The sequence below is a fragment of the Rhinolophus sinicus genome, chromosome 1, assembly GCF_057876585.1.
Source record: "Rhinolophus sinicus isolate RSI-liver-muscle chromosome 1, RSI-T2T, whole genome shotgun sequence".
In the NCBI taxonomy this organism is placed as follows: Eukaryota; Metazoa; Chordata; class Mammalia; order Chiroptera; family Rhinolophidae; genus Rhinolophus; species Rhinolophus sinicus.
Genome location: NC_142501.1, coordinates 7150297 through 7169061, shown reverse-complemented (window position 1 = coordinate 7169061; position 18765 = coordinate 7150297). Strand labels below are relative to the sequence as shown.

The 18765-nt window shown below is 49.4% G+C and overlaps 1 long non-coding RNA gene across 1 annotated transcript; it reads left to right on the top strand.

The window, feature by feature from the left end:
* The first annotated feature begins 58 nt into the window (after nucleotides 1-58).
* LOC148759003 (uncharacterized) lies at nucleotides 59-8314 on the top strand. Its single transcript, XR_016020444.1, has 2 exons — nucleotides 59-500; nucleotides 6050-8314. It is a non-coding gene; the product is annotated as an uncharacterized LOC148759003 (long non-coding RNA).
* The last annotated feature ends 10451 nt before the right edge of the window (nucleotides 8315-18765 follow it).

Here is an 18765-nt window from a genome sequence, read left to right as displayed (position 1 = left end):
CCCTATGACACAGCCTATCCCGCCCCCATCCGACATAGCTGTATATAACCAACCACCACAATAAAATTTTTGAGGCTTGATCAGATCCCTGTCTTGCCTCCATTCTTCGCGTCTCCTGTCTCTCTTTTCATCCTCAACAGGTTTCTTCCCCTCGTCCCACGTTGTATCGTCCTGCCGGTCGGGACATTTTGGCGCCCAACGTGGGGCTCGAGGTACGAAGATTCTATGGGGACACCTACTCTGGAAACCGCCGGCACCCCCCTCCCCTGAGCCTCCACGGGCTGGCTTCTTTCGAGCCCACGCAGTTTTCACTCGTGGGATAAGACTCGAGGGCCTCCCCGGCGCGAGTGTGGCTTGTTTCGAGCCCGTAAGGGACAAGACTCGACAGCCCCCTCGGCAGTAGAAAGGCTCGTTTGGAGTTCACGAGGTATTTACCCGTGGGAGAAGACTCCAAGTTTGCCCAACGTTGGAGTAGCCGCCCAGCGAAGGACGAGAGATTGGTGAGTAGGTGATCAACATGGGACAGGAGTTGAGTTCACATGAACTCTTCCTTAAGGGTATTAAGGAATCTCTCAAGATGCGGAGAGTTAAGGCTAGAAAAAAGGATTTACGTGATTTTTTCGCTTTTGTCTCTGATATCTGCCCCTGGTTCCCCCAGGAGGGAACAATTGATCAGAAATATTGGAAGAGAGTTGGAGACTGTCTTAATGATTACTATCGGGTTTTTGGACCCAACAAGGTCCCTGTATCGGCATTCTCATATTGGAATCTGATTAATGATATCCTAAAAATACATTTCTTAGACCCAGATGTTACAAAGATTTTACAGACGGGGGAAACAGTCCTAAGAGAGAGTTCCCGCCCCCCTTCTGTCTGCCAATCTGTTTCAATAGACATGCCGGAGGAATCTAAACAACAAACTGATAGTCGGGAAGCCTCTGCCTTAGAAAATCACCCACTAAAAGACCCCCCTAAAATCTACCCTTCCCTTATGGCCTTTAATAATCAGGACCAACTATCCCCGAGAGACCAAGCGGATTTAGAGGAACAAGCTGCCCGCTACCATGAGGAAGGAGATCCCTGGGGCCTTGCCGCGCCAACCTTGCGCGCCCCTTCACAGAAACTACATAAGCCTCCCCCTTATGTCCCCCCTCGGGAACTCCCTGCATTCTATGGTCCAGTTTTAAACCCAAACCCACCTCTATTCCCGCAAGACACCCCAATTCAAAACACCCCACCCTTAACTGATCCCATTAGACAGGCAAAAATATCTTTAACCCAAGAAATTTCCTCTCTCAAAGAGACACTCCAACAAAAACGCGAACATATGCAACTCATAAAGGAGTTGCATGCCCTTGAGGAAGAACTTAAAACCCTGATGCCCAACCAAAGCCCTAAAAAACCTCAAAGAGGCCCAATACTTAATAAAAAGACCCTAAGACCTTCCCAGTTACCCGCAGTCAAAACCATGGCACCCTCTCAGGAGGATACAGTAGAAGAGACTGATAATGAACCCCCAGATTCTCATGATCCCCCCTCGGCCGATGAGGTCTCCGACACAGAAGACCCAGAAGATAACACTCCCAGTTCTAATAATCCCACTGGCCAAAAATACCACCGGCTAGGCCTTAAACATATTAAAGATCTAAAAGGTGCAGTAAGCTCTTACGGCCCGACAGCGCCCTATACATTAGCAATTCTTGAAGGTCTCAGTGACCGTTGGCTAACACCCAATGACTGGTTTAAATTAGCTCGCGCCACCCTTTCTGGAGGGGACCATGTCCTCTGGCGCACAGAGTTTATAGAAAATTGCCGAGAGATAGCACAGCGCAATAGTGAAAACAGGACAACAAGGTCATGGACTCGGGATAAGTTACTAGGAGAAAAACCCTATCATACTAATGAAATCCAAGCAACTTTTCCCCCCGGGCTATTAGCTCAAATTCAAAACGCTGGTCTCAAAGCGTGGCGCCGCCTTCCCCCAAAGGGCTCCGCTACCACCTCCCTGGCAAAAATTCGTCAAGGCCCCGAGGAACCATACTGTGAGTTTATCAGCAGACTTACCGACGCCGCCGAACGGTTGGTTAAACATTTAGCCTATGAAAATGCCAACCCCACTTGTCAAGCAACCATTCGCCCCCATCGTGGAGGCAGCCTTGCTGATTACATTAAACTATGCTCAGGGGTTGGGGCCTCCCATGCATTGGGACTTGCTATCGGAGCTGCCCTCCGAGACTTTGCCTCAGACAAGCTTCATGACAATCTAGATTATGTTTCTCCTGTAAACAACCTGGACACTTTAGTCGAGATTGCCCAACAAAAAATAGAGGTCCACAACCCCAAAATTCATCACAACCACCACCGACACCCTCAAGACCAGTGCCTTCCACCGTGTGCCCACGATGCCGACGGGGCAAACATTGGGCCTCTGATTGTTATTCTAAAACAGACATTGAAGGTGTCCCCCTTTCCAGGAAACCGGGAAACTCCAGTCGGGGCCAGCCCCTGGCCCCTCCATCGGGACAAAACCTAGGGGCTGTCAGGTTTGTCCCCCAACAACCGAGTCCCCAGATCCTCCCAGCTCAGATGTCAGCTCCCTCCTCCGGGCCACCCCCGGAAGCGCAGGACTGGACCTCTGTGCCGCCACCAACTCAATACTAATCCCAGACCAAGGGGTCCAACTCGTCCCCACCACCACAGCGGGACCTATGCCCCCGGGAACATTTGGACTTATATTGGGACGGGGCAGCTCCTCCCTTGTCGGCCTGAATATAATCCCGGGAGTTATAGATAATGATTATACAGGACTCATACAACTCTTAGTCTCGGCCCCTCTGGGCCCTGTATCCATAGTAAAAGGCCAAAGAATAGCACAGCTTGTACTTCTCCCATTAGATACCTCCAATAAACAGTATCTGGCACCAATAAGACGGGAGTCCGCCTTTGGCTCCTCAGATACATATTGGATGCAACAGGTTACTCTGGAGAGACCACTTTTAACCCTATACTTAGATGGCAAAGAATTTCAAGGCTTAATAGATACGGGAGCAGACGCAACAGTCATCTCAGATAGATATTGGCCTTCAACATGGCCCTCTAAAGCCTCACATACCCATCTACAGGGCATAGGACAATCAGCCAATCCCAGACAAAGCTCTAAAATACTCTCATGGAAAGATGAAGAAGGCAATACTGGTAAGGTCCAACCATATATCATCTCTGGAATTCCCATTAATTTGTGGGGCCGTGACATCCTATCGCAACTCAAACTTATCATGTGCAGTCCCAATGAAACAATCGCTCAACAAATGCTTAATCAAGGCTACCTCCCTGGACGAGGACTGGGAAAAACCGGCCAAGGGATAAAAAACCCCCTCTCTATAAAGCCCAACCCTAACCGACAAGGATTAGGCAGTCAGGATTTTTTCTAGCGGCCATTGACCCTCCTGCACCCCATGCGGATAAGATAAAATGGAAAGATAATTCCCCCGTTTGGGTGGACCAATGGCCACTACCTGAGGAAAAGTTGTCCGCAGCTTCTCGGTTAGTGCAGGAACAATTAGCGGCAGGACATATAGAACCAACTACCTCGCCATGGAATACACCCATTTTTGTTATTAAAAAAAGGTCTGGTTCCTGGCGCCTCCTTCAGGATCTCAGGGAAATTAATAAAACCATGTTTTCCATGGGAGCCCTCCAGCCAGGTCTCCCTTCCCCAACAGCTATCCCAGCTAACTATCACAAGATCATTATAGACCTTAAAGATTGTTTCTTTACCATCCCTTTACACCCCCTGGACAGAGAGCGTTTCGCATTTAGCCTGCCTGTAACCAACTTCAAGGGCCCTATGCAGCGCTTTCAGTGGAAAGTCCTCCCACAAGGCATGGCCAATAGTCCCACTCTATGCCAAAAATTTGTGGCACAAGCTGTTGATCCTGTTAGAACACAGTGGCCCACTATTTATATTATTCATTATATGGATGATATCCTTCTAGCAGGAAAGACCACCACAGAGGTACTCCAATGCTGCCAACACTTAACTCACAATCTTACCACTTATGGACTCCAACTTGCCCCCAATAAGATCCAACTCAAAGACCCCTACTACTATCTGGGATTTGAGCTACATAATCAGTCCATAACCACCCAAAAAATCCAACTTAAAACTAGTCATTTATACACTCTACATGACTTTCAAAAATTTTTGGGAGATATTAACTGGCTTCGACCATACTTAAGGCTCACTACAGGAGACCTCAAGCCCCTCTTTGATATTCTTCAGGGAGACTCAGACCCTCTCTCCCCTCGAGAGCTGTCGCCCGAGGCAAAGGACTCCCTTCTATTACTAGAAAAGGCAATCCGACAACAACAAGTCACCTTTCTATCATACAAACAGCCCTTTTTCCTCATTATTTGTGCAACCCCTCATACACCTACTGGGGTCATATGGCAAGATAATCCCCTCTTCTGGGTTCATTTGCCCTCCTCCCCGTCTAAGGTCCTAGTCACATATCCATCCCTAGTAGTCAAACTTATTAAAATAGGAAGAGAAAAAAGCCGACAACACTTTGGCAGGGACCCTGATCAGCTCATTCTCCCCTACACTAAAGAACAGCTTAACTGGCTAACCCAAAATAACGATGACTGGATCATTTCCCTTGCGTCATTTCAGGGTAAAATAGATAATCATTATCCCCCTAACAAACTCCTACAATTCTCCAGACTACATCCCTTTGTCTTTCCGAAGGTAACAGCCACTAAACCATTGCAAAATGCCGCCTTGGTTTTCACGGATGAGTCTTCTTCTGGCGTAGCAGCATACGTCATTAACTCTCAAAAATTTCAGGTGCAGTCTCCATTTCAGTCTGCCCAACTTGTTGAGCTTTATGCCGTTATAGAAGTGTTTAAAAAACTACAGGAGTCACCCTTTAACTTGTACACTGATAGTGCTTATATTGCCCTGTCTGTGCCCCAACTAGAAACAGTTCCATATATCAAGCCCTCTACCAGCGCTGCTAATCTTTTTCAACAACTACAACATCTCATATTACAAAGGCAGACCCCATTTTTCCTTAGTCATCTTCGGGCTCATACTGACCTCCCTGGACCCCTTTCACAGGGCAATGCTATAGCAGACAACCATACCCGCTTAGTATGTCCCTTAACCTTAGATCCTATAACGCGGGCCACCCAATTCCACAACTTACATCATGTCAATGCCCACACACTTCGCTTGTTATTCAAAATTACCCGAGATCAAGCTAGACACATTGTTAAAAGTTGCTCAGGATGCATAACCCTTCTGCCTCTTCCTCACCTAGGGGTTAACCCAAGGGGTTTACTCCCTGGACAAATCTGGCAGATGGACGTTACACATATTCCTGAATTCGGCCATTTAAAATATGTACACGTAACTATAGACACCTTCAGTGGCTTCATTGTTGCCACCCTTCATGGAGGCGAGGCTACAAAAAACATCATAGCCCATACCCTCCAATGCCTTACCACACTAGGAAAACCTCAAACTATAAAAACAGACAATGGACCAGGGTATACCTCCCAGGCATTTCAAGCCTTTTGCTCTCAATTCCAAATCAAACACGTCACTGGCATCCCTTATAATCCCCAAGGCCAGGGCATTGTAGAACGAGCCCACCAAACACTTAAAAACACCATTAACAAACTAAAAACCACCACTACCTATCCTACTAAAGGATCCCCTCGAAATATCCTCAACCATGCCTTATTTACCCTTAATTTCCTACAACTTGACAATCAAGGAAAGACCGCTGCCGATCGCTTCTGGCACCAAGAAACAAAAAATCAATATGCTAAAGTTATGTGGAAAGATCCGTTAACCTCCAAATGGTACGGCCCCAATCCAGTCCTCATTTGGGGACGTGGGTCGGCCTGCATTTATGATTCTCAAGAAGGCGGCGCGCGATGGCTACCAGAGCGTCTCGTTAAACCCGTCAACACCCCAAATCCAAATAACCCATAAAGACTCCAGGGATATTTTCCCTGAGAAAATCTCTCTCTCTTTTTACAGGACATGGAATCCCTCACCCTGACACTCTTTGCACTCCTCGTCACCCCCGTTTACGGTGGGTTCGGACCCCCAGTAAACCGCCAACAACTCCTCAAACAACTCTATGGAAATCCATGTGACTGCCAAGGAGGTACAGTAACCATCACCCCCAGTACCTACACACAATACACAGACTGTGGTAATAAACTAGCTTATTTAGCCTACACCACACAAATCACGGGCACATCTCCACAAAAATGGACTTGTGTCACAAAACCACCAGTTATATCCCCCATCAACAAAAGACCAGGACCTTGCCCCACGGGATGCAGCGTTCAACAAGAAATGCATGTTACATGCTATCAAAGAGCCCAAACTTGTACTGGTTCAGATAACAAAACCTACTACACTGCTATTCTAGAAAAGACATCCCCCGGCTCTTTTGGAGGCGAGACAGACACCGCCTCCCGAACAGGAGTTTCCAAATTTAGTCAAGCATCCTGTCGTGGTACCGTCGGAGGCGATGCCTGCTGGCCGCTTCAAGCGCCCATTCATGTCTCAGACGGCGGAGGGCCAAGTGATATGTTAAAACAGGCTATTGTCACTCAACGCATCCAAGAAATGCTCCACCAATTATACCCCCCCTTGTATTACCACCCCTTGGCCCTCCCGAAATCCCGGGATATAGATTTAGACACACAAGCCAACAACATTCTTGAATCCACCTTCTTGGCCTTAAATCACTCCAACCCCTCTCTTGCCCAAGACTGTTGGCTATGCATGACTATGGGCACTCCCATACCTACTGCAATCCCCTCAAATATCACAATAAACACACAAATTTCTAACTGTTCCCGCTTCTCCCTCCCTCTTAGAGTTCAACCTGTAGGATTTAATACCTCCACCTGTTATCAGGGGAGATTTCAAAACAACACTTTTGACTTAGATCTGGGGTCTATCACTTTTACTAACTGCTCTAACACCATTATAGTTAACGACACCTTATGTTCTGGCCCTGGACAAGTTTTCATATGTGGGAACAGCCTCGCTTATACCACGTTACCCACAAACTGGACTGGACTTTGTGTCCCAGCTAGTCTCCTCCCTGATATCTCTATTATCCCAGGAGACGAACCTGTCCCCCTCCCTAGCCTAGATTTTGCCACCGGGCGCCATAAGCGTGCTATTGCAGCCATCCCCTTACTCGTGGGGCTAGGAATTACTGCTGGAATAGCCTCCGGTGCCACGGGAGGAGGTGTCGCAGTCCAATCATACAATAAACTATCACGCCAGCTAATAGATGATGTCCAAACACTCTCTGGGACCATCAATGATCTCCAAGATCAGATTGATTCTCTAGCTGAAGTAGTCTTACAAAACCGTCGAGGCCTAGACCTTCTCACTGCAGAACAGGGAGGAATCTGCTTAGCTTTACAGGAACGCTGCTGCTTCTACGCTAACAAGTCTGGGATCGTCCGAGACAAGATCAAAAAACTACAAGAAGACCTAATAAAAAGACGCAAGGAACTCTTCGAAAATCCACTCTGGACGGGTCTTAACGGACTTCTCCCCTACCTGCTCCCCATCCTTGGCCCCCTCCTATGCATCCTCCTCTTAATAACCTTCGGGCCCTGGGCTTTTAGACGCATTACTGACCATTAAACAACAGGTCGACGCTATTCTAGCAAAGCCAATCCAAATTCATTACCAACGTCTTATAGACAGAGACGGCCTTGAAGAAGGCTGTCTTGGCTTCCTCCCCACGGGGACGGCATAATACAAAGGTATGCCTACCCCCCCCCATGGGTTGGGGAGGGGTATGGGCACCGAGGTGAGTGCAAAGCAAAGCATTTGCAAGGGAAGGGCTCGACTCACAACGATCGGCTCCCTTTAACTTCCCTGAGAGCATGCCTGGTTTGCACAGAGGTTGGTATCAAAATTCTATTCACAGGCTCTACCTCTCCTCCACAAAAAGATACCCAGAGCCATCCAATAACGAGCTCCGCTTGCTGGAGGAACCAAGCCTCTGCTCCCTCACTCGGTCAAGGCCCACCTCCTTTAAAAAACAAAAAGGGAGGAGATGTCAGGAGCCATGGAAAATCGCCAGGCCCTGCCTGGGCGGAACTTCCCGGTCGCCAAGACAAAGCCCGCGCGCGCCAAGCCCAGAGCCTGCCCATTTCCTTGTACCTCATATAGCACCACCCTATGACACAGCCTATCCCGCCCCCATCCGACATAGCTGTATATAACCAACCACCACAATAAAATTTTTGAGGCTTGATCAGATCCCTGTCTTGCCTCCATTCTTCGCGTCTCCTGTCTCTCTTTTCATCCTCAACAGGTTTCTTCCCCTCGTCCCACGTTGTATCGTCCTGCCGGTCGGGACATGTAAGATTGGGACTATAGCACCAACCTTGTACAGTTTGTCGTAAGGTTAACGTGATGTGTTGCGCTCAGCATGTAGTAATTAGTAAATGGTCTACTCAAAGGTCAGCTCATTTGTGAACTGTTCCCTTGAGCGTGGGGCAGGTCTAGTTCCTCAAACTATATTTTCTAAACTCCCTCTGTTAGGAAGAGGCAGCCTGGCCCTAGTGAGAGACTTAAAACTGAAGCCAGACCTGGACTGAAGCCTCATTCTGGCATTTAGGCTGAAGTCGCGTCTTAGTGTGTCAGGCTACTATAACAACAGACACCAGAGACTGGGTGCCTTCTCAACACCACAATTTTATTTTTCACAATTCTGGCACCAGCAGGTTCTGTGTCCCGTGAGGCCCCGCTTCCTGGTCATAGACAGTCATCTTGCTGTGTCCCCACATAGCAGGAGGGGTGCGGGAGCTCTCTGGGGTCTCTCTTATTAGGGCACTAATCCCATTCATGAGGGCGCTTCCCCCGTGACCTACTCCACTCCCAAAGGCCTGGCCTCCTGTTACCATCACATTGGGGATTAGAATTTTATCGCGTGAGTTTGAGGGGGCATAAATGTTGTGCCGTGAAAGTAGCTCATGAAAGAGAACACTAAAGACCAACAACAAAACACTGAAGACCAACAACATTCAAGAAAGGCACAAAATTCAGCTAACGGAGAACTGAAAGCCAAGGAAACAGATACTATACTGGATCAGAAGTCAGCAAACCACTGGCCACATCCAGCCCTCCACCTGCTTTTTAACAGCTCTCAAGCTGAGAATGGCCTCTACCCATTACCACGTGCAATCAATTGATAGGCAACACACCAACTTTAAACCCCAATTAAGTGAAATTTATCCCACTTCCTCCCCAAAAAAGAAGTCCATTTTCTCATTAGAAGACCTGTATTACAAAAAAAAGTTATACCCACCACTTCCTCCCCAAAAAAGAAGTCCATTTTCTCATTAGTAGACCTGTATTACAAAAAAAAGTTACACCCAATTATATTTTTTATTTCATCAATAAAAAAGTTGTGAAATGTGGAACTAGTGACAAGAGGTTGGATTTGAACCCAGAAAACCTGACTGTTCACACTACTGCCTCCCTGGCAAATAGAGAGCAGCCTCCTGGAAAGACGTGCATTTTCTAGGTGGTACTCTGAGCTTTGCTTACAGGGATTCCTGAAACCTTCCCACAACCCTTTCCAAGGCCTCTGTAGCTCCTTAGGTCCGCCATCATTTACGTTTACCACCATCTAGTGGAACCAGCACTAACCAGGAATCTGACTGGCCAAGTTCACACCCCACCTGCTACTGTCCTTCCCCAGCTCCCGGCCTCCATGTTCTTACCTTACACTGAGGAGGTAAACAGGGACGGGAGGATCATACAGATGTGAGTGTGGTGCCAAGCACCACTAGCTCGCACTAAGTGTCCAATAAACGTCTCCTGGATGAGACTCACCTGGGTTTCTGAGGCTGGTACCTTGGGGCCAGGTTCTACCACGGGAGACGAAATATCAACTCATCTTGGGACAGTTTGGCCCAGCCCTTTCCAGCCTCTACTGTCTGTGGCTTCCTCTCCCTGGGCAGGTGGCCCTGCTGGGGGCGTCTCAGCCTCCAGAGAGCAGTGCTGTCATCATGTGACACCGAGGCCCTTCTCTACCTTGACTATGGTATATCCCTTTACCGAGCTCTTCCCACACAAAGCTGCCGACAGAGTCTGTCTAGGGGTCTTTTTTTCACTAAGAACCACCATTTCATATTGACAGATGGCCAGAACCAGCTGCAGAATTTGAGGGTTCCGCCGCAAAATGAAAATGCGGGTATCCTTGTTCAAAAAGTACTGAGAATTTTGGGGCTGGCCCGGTGGCTCAGGCGGTTAGAGCTCCATGCTCCTAACTCCGAAGGCTGCCGGTTCGATTCCCACATGGGCCAGTGGGCTCTCAACCACAAGGCTGCCAGTTCAACTCCTCGACTCCAGCAAGGGATGGTGGGCTGTGCCCCCTGCAATTAGCAATGGCAACTGGACCTGGAGCTGAGCTGCACCCTCCACAACTAAGACTGAAAGAACAACAACTTGAAGCTGAACAGCACCCTCCACAACTGAGATTGAAAGGACAACAACTTGACTTGGAAAAAAGGCCTGGAAGTACACACTGTTCCCCAATAAAGTCCTGTTCCCCTTCCCCAATAAAATCTAAAAGAAAAAAAAAGTACTAAGAATTTTAACATAACTACAACAGCATTAAACCAATCATGGGGCAGGTCTGAGCATGTGGGCCCCGTACAGCTGCCCAGATTGCAGGCGCATGAAGCCTGCCCTACTGCGTGCAGGACACTGCCCTACTGCGTGCAGGACACTGCCCTACGAGCCTGGCCAGAAACCCCTCATGGAACCCTCACAAGAACCTGCGCAGTGAGTGGTGTTATCCCATTTTTTTTGGTGTGGTAAAATACGTGTAACATAAAATTTACCGTCTTAACCATTTTTATGTGTACAGTTCAGTAGTGTTAAGTACATTCACTTTGTTGTGTGACGCCCACCACCGTCCATCTCCAGAGTTCTTTTCATCTTGCAAAACTGAAACTTGACCCATTAAACACTGACTCCCCACTCCCCCTCCCCCAAGCCCCAGCAACCGACATTCTACTTTCTGTCTCTATGAATTTGACTACTCCAGGGACCTCGCATAAGTGGAATCATACAACATCTGTCTTTTGGGGATTGGCTTATTTCACTTAGCATGATGTCCTCAAGGTTCATCCATGTTGTAGAATGTGAAAGGATTGCATTCCTTTTTATGACTGAAAAATAGGCCATTGTATGTATAGACCACCTTTTGCTTATCCATTCATCAGTCAGTGGAGGTTAGAGTTGTTTCTACCTGTTAAAGAACAAAAGGATTATTTTAGACCAGGACATCTTTGGGGGAAGGGACCAGCAAGTGTGTTTGTCATGCAGATTGCCTCTTCTTTCTAGGGTGGGGGTGGGAGGAAATGGAGAAGGCCCGCATAAGTGACAGGTTACCTCTTTGGTGCTGACCAGACGGTTCCAGACTGGTTGATTAAGATTATGTTTCTGGGAGAGGTTAAAACAGCTTATAGGTCAGGATTTAAATCTAAGTTTGGTACCATGGGCTCTTAGCACAAGTGACAGACACTATTTTGGGTCTATCGTTCTCTCTTTAACACATCTTCTGGCTATTGCAAATAACGCTGCTGTGAACATGAGTGTTTAAATGTCTATTCAAAACGCTGCTTTCAATTCTTTGGGATCTATACCCAAAAGTGGGATTGCTGGATCACATGCTAATTCTGTTTAATATTTTCAGGACCTGCCATCCTGTTTCCCACAGTGGCTACACTATTCTCCGTTCCCACCTATAGGGCCCAAGGGCTCCAATTTCTCCACATCCTTGCCCATACTTATTATTTTCTGTTTTGTTTGTTTTGGATAGCAGCCCTGCTAATGGGTATGGTATCTCCACTTTTCAAATATGGAATCTGAGGCTTGAAGATGGTGCAGCCCATTAATATGGTCAATTCATCTGTGACCTACTGAATGTCCCGCCCGACCCATGCTGCCACCAAGGAGGCCTGGTAGCCATTGTCAAGGTGCCAGCCAAAAGTACACTCAAGGACTTTGGTGGAGCCCCAGCCCATTGCTCCCTGAGGCTGTCATGACCCCCCAGTGGTGCCCCATGCTACTATGGGACCCTGCGCCCAGCCCACCCTGGCCCATGCTCTGCCCTCTGGTGGCCAGCAGGCCCTGCCCTGCAGTGTACACTGACCCTGTGCTCCACCCAGGAGCTGCCCCACTGTCAAACCCTCCAGCAGCCTCAGGGCTACCCTCGGGCCCTGGCTTACCAGGGTCTCTAGCAGCCCCCGCCTGCCCCCTGCTGTGTGGAGGCCTGAAGGTCGGTTCCAGTGAGAGAGCCAGGATTCAGACTGGGAGCATACTCTGAGGACTAGGGAGGGGCTGGACACTGGGACCCAGCTCTGGCTGTGTCAGGCCCTTTTCTGGCCAGGGAGGTGCAGAGTGGGGGGATGGGGCCTGAGGCCCAGAGTGCAGGTTGCCTGGCTTGGGGCCAAAGGAGTAGAGTCCTTGTGGGCTCAGAAATGGCTGAACATGGAGGGTGGGGAAGAAATTGAAAGCCGGACCCCCGCAGGAAAGAGCCCTCTCAGGAATAGCATCTTTCTCCATAGCCTGGTTGCCCAAGAGTAGGAGACAGGCCCCCTGCTGGGTTGTGAGCTCTGTTTAGAGGGTAGTGACCAGTATTATAAACAAACAATTCATTCAACAAATAATTACTGAGCGTCCATCCCATGCTTGGCTCCAGTGGACAAACACACATTCCTAAGTACCTATGTACTAACTATATGGTGTATAACAGAGCACACACCAGCCCCGTGGGGGCGGCCATTTCCGACCCCCCCAAGCCCGCTACTGGCTCCCTTCATTTCACTCCTTTTTTTCTACAAGTTTCTTCTGTCATGTCCATCCTCCTCCCTTCCTCCCTGTTCTTCAAAATCGGTTGTGTGTCTTCCCAGGCCAGGCCCTTTGAGACCTGTCCTTTCCCCAGGGTCCTCCTCTGCCATGCTGCTCCCCCAGAGAAGACACATCCTCTTCATGGTCGAGCAGGAAAGAGCACTGAATTACGAGTCCCACGGGCCTTGGTTCGAATCTCAGTCCTGCTACTTGCTGGCTCTGCGACCCTGGGGAGAAAACTCAACCCCTGAGCACCTTGGTTTCTGTCATGTCCCGCGTCCCAGGCCTGGCATACAGGAGGAAACCTAGCCCAGGGGTAGCAGGAGGGGCCCTGGGTGCCATGTGGTCCTGGCCAGGAGCCTCGGCTGCTAGGCTTGGGGCACAGCCTCCTCCTCCGGTCCCCAAGTCAAGGCTGGCACACAGCTGAAAGAGGACTAAACACACAGGCTCTGGGGACACCCAGGTCACATTTCCCTTTCAGTGTCTACCCTCTGCTACCTGTTCCAGCAGGTTGTGAGGCTGAGAGGGCAGTTCAGACATGAAAATGCCTGTCACCACCCAGAGCTAGGCACGTGTAGCACTCGTGTGTGACTGTGTGGAAAGAATCCTCAATGCCCACAGCTGGTGGGAAGGAGGGGGCCTCCTCACCTGTTGTTGCTCAAAGAGCAACCAGCTGGCTAGCTGAACCGCTTCAACCCCCTCCCCCTTCTCCCCATTTCTGTGCCCACAGTGCCCTGCCCCCACACCCCACCCCCATGCTGGGCTGCCCCACACCACCCCCTGTGTCCCCCAGCCCGGGGGCGAGGGCGGGGTTGGGGGAGGGGTCCCAGGGGTTCAGGTAAAGCTGAGTAGGTGTTCAGTCAGCGGTGGAGGAAGGACGATGACAAAAGAATGGATTTCTATCCCAGAGAGCTGCCCACCTGCTGTGGCTTTGAATCCTTAACCTCTCTGTGCCGGGTTCCTGCTCTTTAAAATGGAGTTCATAATAGAACCGGCTTCCAGGAGGGGTGAGAATCAATGAGGTGATGCTGGGAACAGTTTAGCAGGGAGCCAGGCACTGGGCAGCTTCTCAGAGGAGCAGTAGTATTGTTGTTGTTACACATTATTAATGAGAGAGAATCCTCAGATGAGGCCACATGCCCTATGTGTGTATATGTGCATGTGTGAGGGTGTGTAGTGTGTGTGAGAGTGAGTGAGACTGTGAGAATGCATTAGTGTATGTGAGAGGGTGTGAATGTGTGTGTGTGCATGTGTATGTGTGTGAGAGTGTGAGTGTGTGTGTTTACCAGGACCGAGGTCGGATGGGTTGGGCTGATGGGTTGGAAAGGGAGGGACTAGAGTCCAGGTAGATCTCAGATTCATGGGAAATCTGCCCTCCCTGCCTCTTTCCCTCCTCCTGCTAAAGACTCCCAGCACAGACACACATGTCAGCAGGGGACACTTGTCTGAACTTCCCAAGAGCCAGCGTCCTGCACTCCCCCCCAACCTCTGCAATGCCCAATGGGGTTCAGGAATGGAGCCCTTGAACCAACTGCCTACACTTTTGTCCCAGCCTCCTCAGTATCGCCTGAACTAGGACCACTGCAGGACGGAGCGAGCCGCAGGTGCCTGAGGGGATTTGAGCCCAGGTGTGGGGGGCTCTGCGTGTGATGCTTTCTTCTGTACAGGCTGGAGGCAAGCGGGCTGTGAACTGTCAGTGGGTGAAGGGGGGGGCGGCGGGGTGGTGAAGGGAGGCTCAGGGAGCCCATCTTATGTGACTAGTCATTCATCTGTCTACCTCCTTTACCTGCTTGGGTCTGCTCATCTCTGGGTCCCAGAGGCCAGCACGGACCTGGCCATGGACAGGGAGGGACCAAACAGAGACCAGCTCCCTGTGTAAGTTCCGATGCCAAGACACCTCCCAGCCCCGGGGCGTGTCTCTCTCTCTCTCTCTCTCTCTCTCTCTCTCTCTCTCTCTCTCTCTCTCTCAAAGGTCTGAATCCCTGATCCTCTCTCCTCTCTTCCTGTTTCCCAGACCTGGGCTGGGCCCCCCAGGGTCTCCATCACAAAGGGTCCATGCACCTCACGCTGCAGCACTGCTGAAGAAACGGAATTTAACAAAACTGACCGCAAGGCGAAGGACCCTAATTTAACAAGTCCTCATCCCTCCCTCCAGCCCGTACACACTTTACACCTCACTCCCCGAAACTCTACCTGATGCAGCAGTTTATAGACTGAGGATTGGGGGAGAAAAACATAGGGGGTGGCTAGCAGGGCATGTGATGTTGCTAAAGAGACGGCAGGAAATGTCCTGCCACCAAACTAAGCTACGGGGCCGAGGGAGGAAAATGAGAACTGCGGCCTGGTTCACAGCACCGTCTCTGCATTGTCCCACAGTGGCCGCCCGAGGTGGACACCCTTATCCCCCCTGTTCAGCACAAAAGGAAACTGAGGCTCAGAGGGGGAAGGAGGCTGGCCTAGGTCCCACAGTTTGTCTGGGGTCAACACAGACCTGGCCCAGGCCCCGTAGAAATTTGCCTGGGCAGACTCCCCTGAGTGGGCTGGACTGGGTTTCATTTCTTCCCTCAGAACCTCCAATATCACCCCCGATCGAAGAGGCATGTATGAAAGGACTCAGGCCTCTATACAGTGTGCTGGATACTTTTTCCCAATTCAAACTGCCCCCTAGATGGTGATTCCCCTGAGGATTTTAGACACCCTGTGTTATTCCCAGAGTCACACTGCTCAGGGGAGACGCCATGGGGCGATTTGGGAATGAACAAATGAATGACCCTGAAGTCGGTCGGACACACCTGAGTTCAAACGGTGTTTTATGGCGTGACTTTGGGCCTCAGCCTCTTTGGTCAGCTTCCTTATCTGCGAAATGGGCACTTAAATGTGCTTCACCTGAGTATAGAGAAGGAGAAAACAGAACCAGTGCATTTCAGAGCAGATTTCAAAGCAGGTGCTGAGCCCCACCAGCTTCCAGGGCCTACCAGTGTCCAGGCGTGTAAGGTTCTAAGTCCCACCAGGTTCCAAGTCCCACCAGGTTCCAGGCCCCTCCAGCTTCCAGGCGTGTCAGGTTCCAAGTCCCGCCAGGTTCTAAGCCCAAGACTCCATTCCCAAATTCTCTTCCTGCAGCTCATTTGGCTCACTGAGCCCTCAGCCCAATCCTTGTGGGGACAGTCGTGTCCTGCTACCTGACTTGGCCAGCAGCTCCCTTCCTTCCGAGGCAAAGAGCCAGACTAGCTTTTTTTGTCAAATGCCCACAACTTGGCTTTCCGACCTCCATACCGTTGTTCACACTATTCCCTCTCCCCAGAGTGTCCCGAAGTGAAGTACCCGGGTCAGAGAACACGTATGTTTGGCGTGTTTGAGATACTCACCAGGTTGCACTCCTCACAGGCTGCATCTATGCGCAGTCCCAGCGCAGGAACCCAAGAAGATGGGGTTCCCCCCACTTTGCACAGCTGTGTATTATCAAAGGCTCAAATGTTGGGCAGTGTCATTGTTGCTTTAATTTGTATTTCTTTCATTATTAGTGGAAACATATTAATATATACACATTCTCGGGGAAAAGGACACAACTGCAAAGCTTTAATAAAAAAGTTTCCTAAGAGAGAAAAAAGTCCAAAAATGGTGATGTCTCCCGGGTCCTCATTCTTTAAGGCTGGAGAAGGGGAGTTGGGGCAGCTGTCATGAGACAGGGAAGCCCACGCCTTGGAATGAGAAGCCGGGTCCTGCCTTCGTGAACCACTTTGCCTGCCTGGCCTCAGTTTACTCCTCTATAAAGTGGGCACTGCAGTGCTTACCCCATAGGCTATTGGGAGGACGAAAGTGATGGTGAAAGGGAAACTCATTCATCTGGGAAAATATCTACTGAGGGTCTACCAGGCAGGGTACAGGGGAGTGAAATCTAACAGGGGCCCTGTCCTCATGGGCCTTCTGGCCCAGGTTTTCCTGGGGTGCCTCCTTCCCCGGAGCAGAGGTGTGGACAGCAGTGGCCGCTGACACCACAGCCTGCCCTCCTTGTTGGGTCGGTAGGACTGCTGTTATTGTTTTTGAAAAAAATCTGCTATCACACTGATAAACTCAGTTGTCAGAAGGGATGTTATTTCTGGGTGAAAGGAGATTCTGCAGGACTGGGGCTCCTTCCTGCCCGCACCCACGTGGCTCTGGTCCCTCCCGCTAGACTTGACTTGAACGATAACCTGGGGCCTTGAGCCTGCTCCTGGCGGGGGACTGTGGTGGCCATCATGGCAGGATATTCACGGCCTGTTGCCCTGGGCCTCCACAATGCTTCAGGAGCAGATATCACGTCCTCTCTGACCCGGATTCCTGGAATTGTCTGATGGAGTGGAGGCCTGTTCTCCATCCCTCTGACAGGTTGCTCGAGATTAGGTTATTTCGGTCACACGGGCCATTTGGTTTTTTGGCCCAAACGCGTGTCTATTAAATTGTTGTGGCACTGAGCTGAGTGGCCTGGCTGGTTAAGCCTCCGTAATCTGCTCTGAAATGCGCTGGTTCTGTTTTCAATTGTGATACTATCCTTGTCACCAGCAAAGCTGGCCTCTCGGGTTCCACCACGGATTCAGCCTGCCAACTACCCCTGGCAGCTGTAAATCCTGCTCTGAAATGTGCTGGTTCTGTTTTCAATTGTGATACTATCCTTGTCACCAGCAAAGCTGGCCTCTTGGGTTCCACCACGGACTCAGCCTGCCAACTACCCCTGGCAGCTGTAAATCTGGGTCTTAATTAAAATCCTCGCTCCTGGCTGTTTCTAGTCTGATCCATTCTGCTTTGTTTTGCTTACTTTTATTTTGTAGTATTGAGTTTAGTTTTAATTTACGTGCCCCAAAATGCACAGATCTTAAGCATTCTGCTCAATGCATATTTTCATATGTACGAACCCCCTATGATTACCATCCATATCACCCTAGAAAGTCCCCCCATGCTCTTTCTCAGCCAATAACTACCCCCACCTCAAGAGGTAGCCACTAGTCTCACCACTGTCACCATAGATTAGTTTTGCCTGTTCTTGAAATTCATATAAATGGAATCATACAGTATGTTCTCTTCTGGTGTCTGGCTTCTTTCACTCAACATAATGTCTATAAAAAAAGGTTACTGTTTTATGACCAGAAACATAATACATGTTCATTGCAAATATTGCAAATAATGTAAAGAGAAAGGAAAGACCACTTAATAATATCCATACCTGTTAACCTCTCTTGACCGTCTAGTGTGTTCCTTACAGACCGTTCAAGGCAAATGAAAATATTTTTCAACTTAAATCAACTGATACAGTACTTGCTATTCTACAACTGTTTTTCTCATTTAACACGGCGTGGGTACAGATGTGTTTTTGTGTCACGTGCACATCTTCCTCAGACTTTTACTGACTGCGTAGTATGGCATTGTTTATCCCCTGCTGAGGACAGTTAGGTTGTTTCTCACATTTGATTTTCTCTTGTTTATCCATCCCTCTTGGTCCTTAGACAACACGCTTCAGAAGAGCAGAAAACTTGACCATCCACTGCTGTCTCCCCAGCACTCGGGGCACGTGAGTGGGTGAGTGGACAAATTGCAATGGACACTCTTGTATATACATCTGTGCAAATTTAATTATATTTGCAAAAAAATTCCTAACACCTGGATTGTTGGCCAAAAAGGAAAGCACATTCTTAAGTGTTTTCTTTGAAATTGCCAAACTGCCTACCAGACTCATTTGTTCAGATGTTCATTCTATAATACCAATTTTTATTGAACACCTACTCCATGCCAGGCACTGTCCCAGGTGCTGGGGATACAGTGGTGAAAGATCGTCTGTGTTCTTCCGGAGCCCATGTGCACGCCTACATATC